We start from the raw sequence: 15,863 nt of genomic DNA on the forward strand, positions 1-15,863 counted from the left end.
AGGCATGCAGCCAAGCCAGCTGGTACCCAAACAGGCTACTCAATACACAGAGCATCTCTATTTGTTGGTTTACACAGCAGAATTACACAAGGCTCCATGAAAAGTTTGGAGTATAAAATAGAATCTGCATAAAGATTTAATTTAAAGGGCTCATCATTGCTATGCCAAGTACAGCTAGTTTGTTTCTCCTATGATATAGTATATTATGGTTGTTTTCGGTTTTTCCATAAATGAAGCCGACATGCAAAATTTGCATTTAGATACCAAACATAACTGCACATCATAATTTCCCAGTTAAGAAAACATCTTTTTGGTTGTGTTTGTTTTAGTGCTTACAACAGTGCGTTTTCATTTTCTTTTTTTAAAGGCAGCTTTAATGGAGAACAGTTTCTGGAACTGGTTAATAGCTGGTTTGCCTTCCATTTCTCCTCTCCTTTTTGTCCTCCGTGCCACTGTCTAGACCAGGCCTGTGCTGGCTCTCCTTTGCACTTTTGTAAAGGTTTTCTAACTGGACTTGGCCCTCTGGTCTCTCACTGTCTTGCAATTCTATTGTAAAATTGTCTTCAATATCATTCTTATTGCACAGTGTAAAATTTTGAAGGATAGTCTTCGGCCATTTGCATCAGAAACCACTGAAATACAGATTTTTGACCCATGGCAGACCCACTGAATAAATCTAATAGTTACTCTTATTCACACTAACATTTGAAAACCACTGCCATATACTAAGGATACCACAGGCAGTAAACTAATTTTTGCCTCGAGTGTACACCCAATTTAATAAAATGATTCTCATTTAAGTAAAATATATTTAATCAAATACAGACTTGTTTCCACCAAAGCTGGTAATTCTCTGGCTCGAACAACTTGGAGAGGCCAGCCCTGAGTAAACTGAGTTATATTTCTGGGCAAAAATCAATAAACAGGACAGAAAATAAGTTTGAGCATAAATATTTTGGGGGCATATTTGGGCATGTTACCATTGCAGAAACCTATGTAAAAGACTTTTATTTATGGAGTAATGTAAGTTTTTCAAAACAGCATCAGTGTTGTCTTTTTACAATGAAGCTCATCTCTAAGAAATTCCGTTTTTCTCTCTCTGTTCACAAACAGTTTTCAATCAAATTGAATTAAAACCTTTATTCTCATATTTTTAAAGCCCTTCATATTTAAACACAATGTCTTTTTTTCTCTAGCTTCATTTCCAGATGATCCCTCCTTTTTCCTACCAATTATTATCTATTTTCCACATGAGATCAATTAGTGAATTTAAAGTAAGTAAACTAGTATATTACTCTACCAGATAATTAATAGTTCTGACATTTTCAGTCCGTTGCAATGTATATTTTTTCACTGTACAATCCAAATTGGTTGGGTTGTATATATCCTTTCCAGCAAAAAGGTGACAATTGCTTATGGATAAATTCTAGGACTCACTGAGTGAATAGTACACATTTTGAGACAAAAATTATCTTCAATAACTCTAAATTTGTATGGTCTAACTAAACATAAGAAGGTATTTACTTTTTAATTTAGAAGACTTGCTTTACTCCTGGGTCAGCACTACCATTTTAACAGGTTACTTAATTCTCTGAATCTCTGAGCTTGAGTCTCTAAAAATTCATTCAAATTTTTAAAAATTCATGGCTTGTTATTTGTGCTGTTTAAATTTGTATTGCTATGGTTTTATAATACTGTGTTAATTAAGTTGGCTATATTGATAGATCCTTCGGGGAGAAATTTTTAAAAATGGAGCACACTGAAGTTTGTGAATATATTTTAATGAGACTTAAGCAAGTGTAACAGACCTGTTAAGGTGAATGTGTAAGGTGGCAAATTTGCTTCACTAAGACAATGTTTGTTTGCTTTAAAAGATACCTTTAACAAATTAAGGAGAAGATATAAATGACATATCTTTTGAAATGGAACGTATTCCTAAACTGGGTTTAAACCCTTAAGAGAGAATAGTGAATTATTTTCCTCGTGTATTTTTAAAATTTAAGAATTTAATCAATACAGGCCCTGGCTGGTTGGCTCAGTGGTAGAGCATCGGCCTCGTGTGCGGGGGACCCGGGTTCGATTCCGGCCAGGGCACATAGGAGAAGCGCCCATTTGCTTCTCCACCCCCCCCCTCCTTCCTCTCTGTCTCTCTCTTCCCCTCCCGCAGCCAAGGCTCCATTGGAGCAAAGATGGCCCGGGCGCTGGGGATGGCTCCTTGGCCTCTGCCCCAGGCGCTAGAGTGGCTCTGGCTGCGGCAGAGCGACGTCCCGGAGGGGCAGAGCATCGCCCCCTGGTGGGCAGAGCGTCACCCCTGGTGAGCGTGCCGGGTGGATACCGGTCGGGCGCATGCGGGAGTCTGTCTGACTGTCTCTCCCCATTTCCAGCTTCAGAAAAATACAAAAAAAAAAAAAAAAAAGAATTTAATCAATACAAATGGCACATAAAAATCTAAAATAAGTAAAAACATAGTAAATGTGTGATTTTATTAATAAATTTAAATGTGTAACAACACTTTTATTGAGAGTTTTAGTAGTAGTAGAATATCAGCCGTCCTTCCCTGAGTGGCACCTGCCGATTATGACATTTCTTTCAGTCCCGATAGTATTGCATGTGTAAGATAACCAGCCATCTCTGAGATCAGAGGGAGGCAATTGAACTGGATTTGAATATCTGTTGAAGCAAGATACCGGTTTTGCAATATTGCACTACTTACTTAACATTGTTGTACCTCAGTTTGTTCAGTTACATGTCGAATACTATTCAACCTTCAATAACTTTAGTAAGTTATTATTCAGTAAGTTATTATTGGTGATCCAGCCAAGTTTCAGTTCTTGTCTGCTAGCTCTGGGTCATCTGGAGTTCTCTGGGTTATGTGGCAAAGGCTCTTTATGCTAACTTATGCCTAACTGGATGTGTAGTAAGGAGTATAATGACATTCGGTTTGAAGTTCTCAGGAGCACAGACGGGCCAAGAGAGACATTCTCTGTGATGTGGGGAATGGAGTTCAGAATTTGGCGTTGTTTCCCATAAGTATAATGCAGCATCAAATTGGAGGGCTTGTGTCGAAAACTAACATTTCCATTTTATTAACCACTCTCCCACCTTACACAATCTACATCTTGAAGCATCCTCACATATTTTTTTAAATACATTTTTGTTAGGGATATTGATTTTTGAAATCTTACCAGAATCTGGCACAGCATAATTACCAACAGAGTTTTTAGTAGTAATTAAATTACTACAATATCTAAAGGAACTCCACTTTCAGTTATTTTTAGTTTTACTGCAAAAGCTATTGCTTCTGCTGTTTTCAAAACTTCACAATATGATCCCTGTCACTTTAAAACCGATACATCTCCAGAAATTTCAGATAAAATAAGAGAGGGCAGAAGGTATTTATAACTGTGAGTTTCCTAAGTGCAAGCCTATGTTTTATTTAATTCTTCAACTTGGAACCTAACACATAGTAGGTGCTCAATAAATAGTTATTCAGGAAATGACTTAAAAGTTAGTTGGATAAAAATGGTCATGTTGAACAAAGTGTTTATTGTAATACATATCCACTCCACCATACTTGTTTTTGTTGTTGTTGTTTTGTTTTGTTTTGCTTGAAATACTCTGATCAGAGTAAAAGAATAGGAAAAGATTCTATATTTTCAAAGAAAAAGCCACTTGTAATTAAGAAATGATACTCATCCATCTTACTGTCTTATCACCTTTTGTATTTCTCTGAGGTTTATCATTAAAATCCTAAGAACAAATTGTTTCAAGCGCAACTTATATAAGTTTACCCATATGGACATTGCTTCTATAATTTACTTTTGAAGTCAAAATACAAATCTTATGCACATGTTTGATGAAACATAGAGTATTTATTTGTTAAAAGTAGGAAAAAAATGCTACTTTAGTAAATTTTTAAAATGTACATAAGTAAATTAAATATTAATTTGAATGTTGCAATAATGGGAGCCTCTTCTATTTAAGGAAGTCGTTATTCCAGTGTGTAGTCAACAAGCATATTGATTTGAATTCACTACAAAAAGTCTCCAATCATTTTTAACTTGTTTTTCCTCTTTACCAGTAGCCTGAAGCTTGTCTGATTTTTTTTGTCAATTTAGCAAAAAATTTGCAATTAATCATTTGCTGATTGCAATGGTCTGTCAATAATATACAACTCACATTGCTAAAAGGGTTATTCTGAGCTTTATTGTTTTCTTTTTTGTCTGGAAATGCTTTTTCTAGCTATATTTCCCAGAATGAATTTTGAATAGTTGTTTTGAGGTACTGTATGCCAGTTTTAAAGAGACACTACAGGCAGGCTGCTCTGAGGGTATTAATCAAGATATGCCCTAACTTTCTTTTGGCATTATAATATTTGGACATCTGTTCTGACTCCTTATATGTGAAATAGAACTCATACCAGATAGTAGAATAAATGAAGGCTTTCATTATTTTAAATGTCATAACATTTGTTTGAATTATCATGTGTAGATTTTAAATGCTGAAATTGTCATCTTGTTTTTTTCCATCTATTTTGCTGTCCTTTCAAAAGTCTGTCCTTTCAAAAGTCTGAAAATTCTGTTTTTCCATTGCATTAATAATTTAAAAGAAATAATTTACAATTTTATGCAATAACAGTGAAATTGTTGTGGATGAGCTATATGGTGTGGTAATTTCTAAAAGCATAAATATTTTACTGAGAGAAACATACCCTTTTAAAGCACAAAAGGTTTCTTGTTATAATGGCAGTGCATCTAGTGACAAATGGTGCATTTTTTAATAGCCATTTGTTTGACCATTATTATAGTTCTCTTTGTGTAATGGTATTATAGATTCTTAGGTATTTACTTATTAAATTCCTTTCCATTGTGTGTATCAGGAAGGATTTGTCTCTGAATTCTATGGTTCCACTAATTAGTAGCCAATACATTTAGAGGCTCATAGATCAACCTGAAATGTAAAAGGAATACATTAGGACTTTTCATTTAAATGACAAAAATAAATAATTTGATTATGGTAGGTATCAATAATACTATCAAATTTGATTTAAACTACCCCTTAATGCCTTTGTCTTCTTTCTTTTTTTTTCTTTTTGGTTGTGGGGGTTTTCATTTCTTTTTGTTTGTTTGTTTGTTTTGTGACAGACAGAGACAGACAGACAGGAAGGGAGAGAGATGAGAAGCATTAATTCTTTGTTGCAGCACCGTAGTTGTTCATTGATTGCTTTCTCATATGTTCCTTGAGCGGGGGGCTACAGCAGAGCGAGTGACCCCTTCCTCAAGCCAGTGACCTTGGGCTCAAGCTGGTGAGCCTTGCTCAAACCAGATGAGTCCACACTCAAGCTGATAACCTCAGGGTTTTGAACCTGGATCCTCCGCGTCCCAGTCCAATGCTCTATTCATTGCACCACCGCTTGTTCAGGCTGCCTTTGTCTTTTTCAAGAGCATCTCTTTTTGAACCAGTAAGACATAAGTTTATCATGAAACCATATCAACCATATCCATGAGGCCTGCAAATACTGGTAGTATTAGATACTGATTTAGTCTGTATTTTATTCTCGCATTAGAGCAAAAGTGTGGCATATACTTTGACGTACATAAACTGATTTAACTAAAGCATTGAAGCAAAGTAGTATTTTACAAATGTATAATTTTGAATATCTTTAAAAAGTCATAGGCGCTTTTATTCTTTCATTCACTTTGCATTTTTGATGGCAGAGAGTCTGCGATGTTTTGCCTAACAAAACATTTCAGTCCGAAGTGGCTTATAATATTTTATATGTGATACTGATTTAAGGTGGTTGTAATTCTTAAGTGGAAACTATTTCTATATATGTTGCTTATTTGTAAAGATATATAAACCAAAGTTTAGATTATGTTTTTATTATATTTGCAAAAACTGAGTATTTTTTTTTAAAGTTTTTTGGATAGTGGAGCTTCAATTAACACCGGAAAAAAATCCATTAAAAGCATTAAATATAAATCTTTTCAAGTTTTGTTTGTTTTTGTTTTTTTGTTTGTTTTTTGTGACAGAGACAGAGAAAGAGACAGAGAGAGGGACAGACAGACAGGCAGGGAGAAAGATGAGAAGCATCAATTCTTTGTTGCAACTCCTTCATTGTTCATTGATTGCTTTCTCATATGTGCCTTGACCAAGGGAGGGGATACAGCAGAGTGAGTGACCCCTTGCTCAAGCCAGTGACCTTGGGTTCAAGCCAATGACCCCGCACTCAGGCCGGATGAGCCTGCACTTAAACCAGCAACCTCAGGGTTTTGAACCTGGGCTCTCTGAGTCCCAGTTTGACACTCTATCCCCTGTGCCACTGCCTGGTCAGACATTTTCTCTTGCTTTTGACACATTTAATCAGACACCTAAATTTTGATCATTTTATAAAACAATAAGTAAATGAAACTATTACATTAATATAAAATGAAAAATACTAACTGAGCTAGTAAATTAATGTTATAGAAAACATAATTTTAAAGAGAACTTTCTTAAGACAGTACACTTTAGTTATACAGCTGCTCTAAACAAAAGGATTTGATCATTTGAGTTGAAGAACATTTTCATGTATTTTAAACTTTCAAAGTTCATAACAGTTTCAAAGAGATTGAGAATGTAATATATTGGTGCCAAAATAAATAAAATCTCTTGTCCCTTTATGTGTCTATGATCTTAAATTGGATTTTGTCAGTTCAGATCACATTTCTGTTTAATTATTCTGACGTGTACATAGCCATCATATATAATTCTGTGAATATTAATTATTTCTTCTTAGAGTGCAAAGTAATAGTTTTATATGGGAGAAATTTTTATGTAAGTCCAGAATGCTAGAGGGCTTTAAAGTATTAGTACCTATTGACTTATCAAGAGTTACTGTCTCTTAAGTTTTCAAATAACAACAGAAACATGAAACTCCATTTCAACCCATAATTTATTTGAGTCAACAGAATTGAACATTTATTTTGTGCCTAATTTTACAACCATCTTGCTAAAAACATTTGTATAAAATATTTTATCATAAATAGGAACCCAGGCAAATATACCTCTAAAAGTTTGTATAGATTAAGCATTCAAAATAGATGTATTGAGAAATGGTTATGTCTAAATAACTTACCTTAATAGTTTTACCACTTGCAAAATTTGAATGTGGTTATTACTGTTCAGTGCAACATACAAACAGTATAATTAAATATTATTTTATTATTTCAACTATTCAAGTTAAGCTATTTTATTTTCATGTACCATAAATATGTAAAAATTATTATTTTTCTCAGTATTGAATGTGAAATGTCAAAATGATCTAAATTTCTTGGCACCTGCTACTTTTTGATGTGACAAGTTTATCTTAATTTTAAAGGTCTTATAATTATAGGGGTACTCAAAACAGTTTTGTGTTAGTGGAATTACTTTATATAGTATTTATAATATTTAGATATTTGTTAGTTATAAACAGATGAATTGTCAGAACAGAAATATACCACATATATTTAAATATTTGCAAATATTTGAATATAGTTTTTAGGCAGGTAAGTTTTCAATGGTAGGGTGGCCAGAAGATTGAAGTCCTTAAAATCTAAGCCCTAGACTTGGAACTTTGATGGCACCAAATAGTTACCAAGTTTAAATGAACAATGTTACTTGGGATGGGCTATATTATTGTTTCATTTTATTAAAAGGAAAAACCATTTGGTGCACCCTTTAGTCGTTTAGGTGGGATGTGATCAGACCTACACTAAGGCAAGAGCAATAGAAATATAAATGATCAAGTATATTGATAGCACCGGTTGTAAGTATATGTGGGAGAAAATGGAAAAATCAGAAATAACTTGAATTCTGAACCTGGGTAGCAAGGAGATGGATGATAGCAACAGTGATAGAGATAATAATTTTGAGAAGGGATCTACTTCTGGGGAGAAGATGAGTTGAATTTATCTTTTCAGCATGACACCTGTATGCCAATATAAAACATGGGTTTGGAAACATGGAACTGAGTATGAAGAGACAAGTCAAGGCTGCAGATATTGAATTGGATTTTATAATTCTGCAGTTATTTTATATCTCCCCAATACTGAGCCCACCAAGTAAATCATCTATATAGTATTTAAGTTTTTGTTACAAAATGTAAATAAAATGCCCTGTTTAAATCATTTTTGTGGTTTCTTATTTTTAGAATCAAATCTCCTCTTCCTAACATGACTACAGGCAATTTCTTTTCAGATCCCCTTATGTAGATTAAAAAAAAAAAAAAAAAAAAAAAAAGGAGTATGAGAGCGGAATCCCAAGGAGGGCCATTTCTGAAGAGTTGGTAGAAGAGGAGTTGCTTGCCAAGTAAACTGAGGTAGAGTGGATTGAAAAATAGGAGGACACCAGGCATTGGTCTGATCCAAGGCAAGGCTAGAGAATATTGGGAGGAAGGAGAAAGGGAATGAAGAAAGGAAGGCAGGAGAATAAATTGACAATTGCCAAGAGATTGAGAATGTAGTTTTGTTTTTGTTTTTTCAAAGAGAGAGAGCCAGAGAGAAGGATAGACAGGGACAGACAGACAGGAACGGAGATATAAGAAGCATCAATCATTAGTTTTTCATTGCACATTGCGACACCTTAGTTTTTCATTAACTGCTTTCTCATATGTGCCTTGACCGTGGGCCTTCAGCAGACCGAGTAACCCCTTGCTCGAGGCAGCGGCCTTGGGTCCAAGCTGGTGAATTTTGCTCAAACCAGATGAGCCCGCGCTCAAGCTGGCGACCTCGGGGTCTCGAACCTGAGTCCTCCATATCCCAATCCGAGGCTCTATTCATTGCGCCACCACCTGGTCGGGCGAGAATGTAATTTTATAATGGAATGATACATTACTCTTCGTGCTGCAGTAGGAAAGGGAGTGAGAGTGAGGAATGGAAGCAAAGAGAGAAATCAGAGTCATAATTTTAAGCAGGGAAGTAGAAGGGGCGACTGCAGTGTGTTAGAGAAGCTGACGTTATGTATTCTGGTTGGGATCGTTAAGAAGGCCAGGTGAAAGATAGAAAGAAAGGGGCCATAATTTCCAGGCACAGGAGGTTAAGGGATTTTTGTTTATGCTATTCATATTTTAATGTTAAGAAAAAAGAGCCCGTAGAGAGGGAGAGGATGAAATCCAGAAGAGGAAGGCTATTGATGCCTGATGAGCTGTGGTTCCTAAGAGACTGAGAAGGGATAGGATCCAAGAACCGTTGTAGGAAATGGTTTAAGCATGAAGGATGGAAACCTCTGTTGTTACAGGGGAGACAGTATGTTGGGAAACATTATATGTTAGGTTTGATGACAGTATGTTGGAAAGTCCCTTTGGATAGCTTCATGTGTGCGTGCGTGTGGGTATGTGTGGGTATGTATGTGTGTGGTGGATGAGACCACCTACATAGGCGTGAAAAGAGTGATAATGTCTAATATATCCAAAACACCAAAGTCTGTGAACACTATGGGTCCACTAATATAGAGGCTTGAGCTCATTCCAAACCAAAATTAGAACCCAGAGGATGACGTCAGCCAAAGATTAAGCCTGGAAACACATCAGGTCTAGAACAACTATGGAAAACTGTACTTTCAGCTCAGGCAGTTGGCCCACATATTTGTCAAGAGATGGTTCGATTAGCACTTCCAAAACCAAAAAGTTATAAATACTCAGTTCTATTCTAAGGAGACTCTTCTGAAGTTCATTTCTTCTAGGAAATTTCATCCTGAAAAACAAATGTTCAAAGAAGGAGGTTTCGCAGAGTAACATTTTTAAGTACGGTATTTCAAAATTATATTGAAACATAAAAATAAAATACCTAAACTGCTTATGAAGAAATAACCTGCCCTGGCCGGTTGGCTCAGCGGTAGAGAGTCGGCCTGGCATGCGGGGGACCCGGGTTCGATTCCCGGCCAGGGCACATAGGAGAAGCGCCCATTTGCTTCTCCATCCCCACCCCCTCCTTCCTCTCTGTCTCTCTCTTCCCCTCCCGCAGCCGAGGCTCCATTGGAGCAAAGATGGCCCGGGCGCTGGGGATGGCTCCTTGGCCTCTGTCCCAGACGCTAGAGTGGCTCTGGTCGCGGCAGAGCGACGCCCCGGAGGGGCAGAGCATCGCCCCCTGGTGGGCAGAGCTTCGCCCCTGGTGGGCGTGCCGGGTGGATCCCGGTCGGGCGCATGCAGGAGTCTGTCTGACTGTCTCTCCCCGTTTCCAGCTTCAGAAAAATACAAAAAAAAAAAAAAAAAAAAAGAAATAACCTTTGAATTCTTATTTTGGAGTAAAGTTGAATTTAAAGGATGGCCCAGCCTTTCATCTGTACTCATATTTCCCTTGAACACAACAAGTTATATTACTATTTTCAGTCTGTTTTCAACTCTAAACTCTCCAGTTTCAACACATCCCATTGTTTTCTCTCCCATTATGTTGCTGTATATATATTTTCTCTCTTTTTGTTGACACAGCCCCACAAGGGCATGTTCCAGATAAATGATATTCCTTTTCAGTAAGCAGCTCTCCGGGGATTGTAATTTTATTTTTACTTCATTTCATTTTATTATTTTATCATATTACATCGTGGAAAGAACACTAACATGAGATCTATCCTCTTAACAAAATTTTGAGTGTATAATATATTACTGCTTATGTGGATAAAGTATAGCAGGTCTCTAGAGGTTATTCATTTTGTTATATTGAACTTTTATGCCCTTCAAACCATAACTCCCCATTTCCCCCTCTCCTTAGTTACTGACAATCACCATTCCACTCTTTGATTCTTCAGTCTGACTCTTTTCCCCATACCTCATGAAGGAGGTGTAATTCTTTTTCTTATACTGCTTTTCTCTAGATAATCAGCCCAAAAGTCATCTGAACTTTCTTTTTGCAGCAAATAGAGGAAGAGAATGAAATTAAGTGGGCGATGAGAAGGAGGAAGCTGCCAGTTCTTATGGGTTAACAGTTTATGTTCTATCACAAAGAGTTGTGTACATTATGACATCTAGGGGTTATAGGTTGTAACAGCCTGCCACTATAATGTTTTCTGTACAACACATAGTACTGCTTCATGGGTAATAACTGTTCAAGAAAGGCATGTGTGGCCTGACCTGTGGTGGCACAGTGGATAAAGCATCGACCTGGAAATGCTGAGGTTGCCGGTTTGAAACCCTGGGCTTGCCTGGTCAAGGCACATATGGGAGTTGATGCTTCCTGCTCCTCCCCCCTTCTCTCTCTCTCTCTTCTTTCTAAAATGAATTAAAAAAATAAAATAAAATAAAATAAAAAAAAAGAAAGGCATGTGGTTGATACCTTGGTGTTTCAGATTTTATTACCACTATTATTATGGACTTCCCAGGATCACTTCACAAGAGTTCATGACTTGTGGGAGGCATAGATGAAAGTAACACTTCTAATATTTATTACTTCTCTGCATCTGTGTAATCCACATCACACTAATAACCACTATAACTTTATTTACCTATTTTTCAAAAAAGCCTAACGGCAAGATACTTTTCTTTGGATAAAGATTAGTCCTTCATCTTCAGGTTGGAAAACTGTGACCAACTATGTTGAATATTACTGAAACAATCCTTGATATATATTCTTTCAGTGTTATTTTCCCTCTTGACTTTCCATTGAAACCATCCCTTCTGCCCAGACTGTAGCTCCCTCTTTGACCTCCAGCAGGACTGCTCCTTCAGTACAATCATTTCAACAGGTTGAAATGTTTCTTCTTTCTTTGCTGCTCATAGAAAGGTCTATAATAGCCTGTTTACAGCCCTGTTCAGGGATAGTAAAAACAGACTAACAGTAACACCTTTCCCTTGTAAGTTTAATTTTTTAAATACATGATTAGATCTTAATTCATGTATTACATTAGAAGCAAAGTTATTTTATCTCTGAAGGCTTTTGCAAATTCACTTACCAACATTATTCATTCATGAGGATGATGTCATAGACCTTTATCCTCTTTAAAGTACTAGTTTACCGATATGGGATTTCTGTGGTCACTTTGTATGATATTCATTGTGGCGTTGAGGTACGAGGTATTTTTGCTGAAGGACTTTGGACTCATATTCTTCTAATTTAAATTAGGTAAATTAGGAGTCTCTAATTATGGACTTGATCTACTGACTTAGATTTTATTCTCTTTAAAGACTATGATTACAGGAAAAGATAATAAATGTATTTTTATTCTTGAGAACAAAGTATAAGCCCAAATGTTACTTATTATTTAACAAGAACTGATCAACATCATTTTGTTTTCTAGCAAATACATCATTATTTAAATAAAAACTATGGACACAAGCAGCTGCTCCTGATTTGTTGGAAAACATTTATTATTTTAAGAAATTTGGTATTATAATGGCATCCAAATGCAATTAATGTTAGACTACTTTATTAACATTAATATCCTCAAAATAAACATCAAGTGAAATATCCATATTACTGGGGAAAATGATGGAGTCGCAACCCAAATCATGGATTGAGAGACAAAAGATTCAAGTTAGCTGCCCTTCCGGCCAGCTTCGCGACCTCACAGGAGTCCCTTCAACTGAAATAGATATATTTTTTATTTCTGAAATATAATGATATCTGCCCTGCTTCTGTCCAAAAAAAGGGGGCCGATTATCTAATTTAGCAAAAGTATTGAGTTCAAAATACATAATTTGCCAGGAAAGCCTTTAGAAATTATACAGCTCTGCACAACTATAAAGTTTTGAAATTTTAGGCTTAAAGAAAAATGATTGAGTGAACTATTTCTCAGAAATCATTACGGCAGAATTTTGCAGATCCCTACGTTTCTGTTTTCAGAGGGAAGAGATGCTGGGAAGTGATCACTGATGTTTCAGTTAAGATTGTTTGGCTGCGCCGTGCAATAACAGTTACAAGTCAGGGGCTTCTTTTTCAGTTAGTAGCACATCTGGAGGAAGTGCACAGCTATTTCAGGCATCCAGATGTTTTAAAGGACCAGATTCCTTTTTTTTTCTCCCTGCTAGTCTCAGCAATGTCTTTTATCCGCATGTCTTCAAATTACCTGCTGTACCTTTAGGAATTACATCCACAACATTTCCTACAAGTGTGGTTGTGTTGGAAAGGAGAACTATATCTTGATCACCATTCCTAGCTAGAAAGGTACCCAGGGAATTTAGGATTTTTGTTTGTTTGTTTGTTTATTACCTCAGTACATGGCTGTCCAGATGAAATAAGAATTCTGTTGGTTAAAAGAGGAGATAAATAGATATCAGGAAGTCAGCAAGGAGCCCCTGCCATAATTTTACCCTATTTGAACCAACATACCTCTGATAGATGTACAATTCTAGAAACAATACTTTGCAGAGAAAACAGATGAAATATTCCTAAGGGACTTTTCTACATATATGTTTAGAAAGAGAATGAAGACAGACAGGTAGGAAGGAGAAGGAGGAGGGACAGGAGGATGAAATGTAGCAATACTCTACGGTGAATTTGTCACCTAGGATGTAGCAAATATATAGAACTTATAGTATCACTTTGAAATACATATTGAAATCAGCCATTAATATTAATTATCTTTTGAGACCACGAGCTATGTGACTATAAACTATTTACATATAGACCCATTCTGGTTTATGTTTTGACTGCTCCAATTTGAGATCTTACACTGAATTATATAAATTGATAAACCTTCTGTATTTTCTCTACAATATGTTTTCTTATAGATTTAAATGAGATAAACACTATAATTGGACCTTCTACATTGCATTTGCTGCATTATTGGCACTGCTGACATTTATTAAATTTAAAGTTTTATAGAGAACCTTACTTTCGTATATTTTCCCATGAAAATTACCCTAGTTCCATTTTTCAGTTCTAATAAACCATTCATCTGTCTGGTCCAGTCATATCCTCCAGGAGGACCGAGCCCCCACCTCGGTCTCATATGTTCATTGATTTCTACCCTCACCTTTGATATGTTCTCCCGTTCCTACCGACAGACAGCACATAGAAATTATTTTCTTTTCTAAATCTCCATTCCCCTCCTCCTGTTCCTCCATCTCAACCCCATTTCTCCCTGTTTCACTTCTTCTTCTTTCATCCCACCTCACCTCATTTTGCTGTTTGTACTTACACCATGTTGCAGTGATGGGATTCAAATAATTGAACAACCAGTTCTCTGCCTTAATGACTGTTTTAAGTATTAAAAAAAAAACCAATGATATACTCAAAGATAGTTTACTATTTCATGCCTTTAATACTTAAATAAGAACAATAAAAGAGGTTCATAAAACTAGATTGTGTTATAAAAGTTTTAAAATATTAATGAAATATATTAAATATTACTTGACAAGAAACAATAAAACTGTTATTTAAGATATTTCCAGTGACAGCCTGGTCACCCCCTGGTTGTTTGGCACTTTTTCTCTTTATGTTATATGTTTGTTTACTGAAGTAACAAACATGAGGGAATTAAAATGTAGTATTTCATCAAAGGTATAATGAGTTTTATGAAATGAATAAATAAATATTACAGGCATAGTTTCATCAAATATTTTTCACCTGTGGACGAAATGAACATTATTCTAAGCACTTAGAATGCGCTGTTGTGCAGATGAACATTAAAAAAAGAGTAAGGAGCCTGACCTGTGGTGGCACAGTGGATAAAGCATCGACCTGGAATGCTGAGGTCACCAGTTCAAAACCCTGAGCTTGCCTGGTCAAGACGCATATGGGAGTTCATGCTTCCTTTTCCTCCCCCCATCTCTCTCTCTCTCTCTCTCTCTCTCTCTCATTTCAAAAATGAATAAAGTATTTAAAAGAAAGGGTAACAAATGTAAATTTGTAATTCGCACATTGGGCACCTGCCCAAGCGCCCACCTTAGAGAGAAACCCGATTACAAGTACCATTTTAACAACCAGTTTGCCAAACTCAACAAAAGGTTAGTTATCAGTTCTGCTGAACCAGTGCAAATTGGCTGAATCTCACCATAGCCACATTGGTCATTTCCAACCTCAGTTTAATCACTGTAAGTATTATACCGAGTGTTGACTGAGATTTATTTTGCAAATGCAGTAATTATGCCTAGTTAAAAATATCATGGAAATGCTATCACATTTTAACCTCCTGATTTTTGTAAATACTTTCTAGTCAAGTTATACTTAAGGAAGTGAATTGGTTTTGTGTTAAGATGTCATCAATTTCTTCCATAATAGGTTTCTCTTACAGTAGCAGCTTTTATTTGCCTGGTACCCAACCAATAGAATGATAATACTGTCCTTGTTTTGTTTCCTGTCAGGCTTAGTGGTAAAGCATAAAGATCCTCACATGAACGATATTAAATTAGTATTAATCTCAGGAGGTTGATATGGAGTATTCTATTTTTCAAGGAAGTGAACAGCAGCATAGTTACGGCATGAGCATAGCACTATTGAAGCTAGTTGTCAGATTGCAAATCATGTGCCCTTGATTACTACCCAGCCTTGCTGTGATCAAGCCTCTGCTTTCCTTGTTTGAGTCCATTGCTTCCTTGGTTTGTGTCTTTATGTCCTAGTATCATGTGCAGTATTAGATTCCTTGTGTCCTGGAGCCTTGACCTGCTTTCATCAACTCTGGTTCTATGCTATACTTTAATTGTAAGAAAAGTGTTGACATCTCTCTTGTCAGGTATGGGGAGAGTATCTTTCCTTCATAGCAACTGCTATCTTCCTCTGTAGACCCAAGTCAGGACATTCTCAGGGAGGTCGGTCTCTGTCTAAATACTCTGAAGGAGAATGTGAATGGTTCCTCTTCCCAAGCCTGCACTGTATACTTGAGGTTCTCTTGAGAATTCAAGGTTCACATTAGGGTTCAGGCAAGTTGTGTTTCCCTGCGAGACTGATGGAATTACTGTATCACCAAAACCA

At 36.3% G+C, this 15,863-nt stretch overlaps 1 protein-coding gene and 1 non-coding gene across 4 annotated transcripts in view; both read left to right on the forward strand.

Moving 5' to 3' along the window:
- DGKB (diacylglycerol kinase beta) overlaps positions 1 to 15,863 on the forward strand; it is a 645,807-nt gene that overhangs the window by 339,318 nt on the left and 290,626 nt on the right. The window lies entirely within an intron of this gene.
- Positions 2,020 to 2,094, forward strand: TRNAT-CGU (transfer RNA threonine (anticodon CGU)). The gene has a single exon. It is a non-coding gene; the product is annotated as a tRNA-Thr (tRNA).

Source organism: Saccopteryx leptura, chromosome 12, assembly GCF_036850995.1.
Source record: "Saccopteryx leptura isolate mSacLep1 chromosome 12, mSacLep1_pri_phased_curated, whole genome shotgun sequence".
NCBI classification, from domain to species: domain Eukaryota; kingdom Metazoa; phylum Chordata; class Mammalia; order Chiroptera; family Emballonuridae; genus Saccopteryx; species Saccopteryx leptura.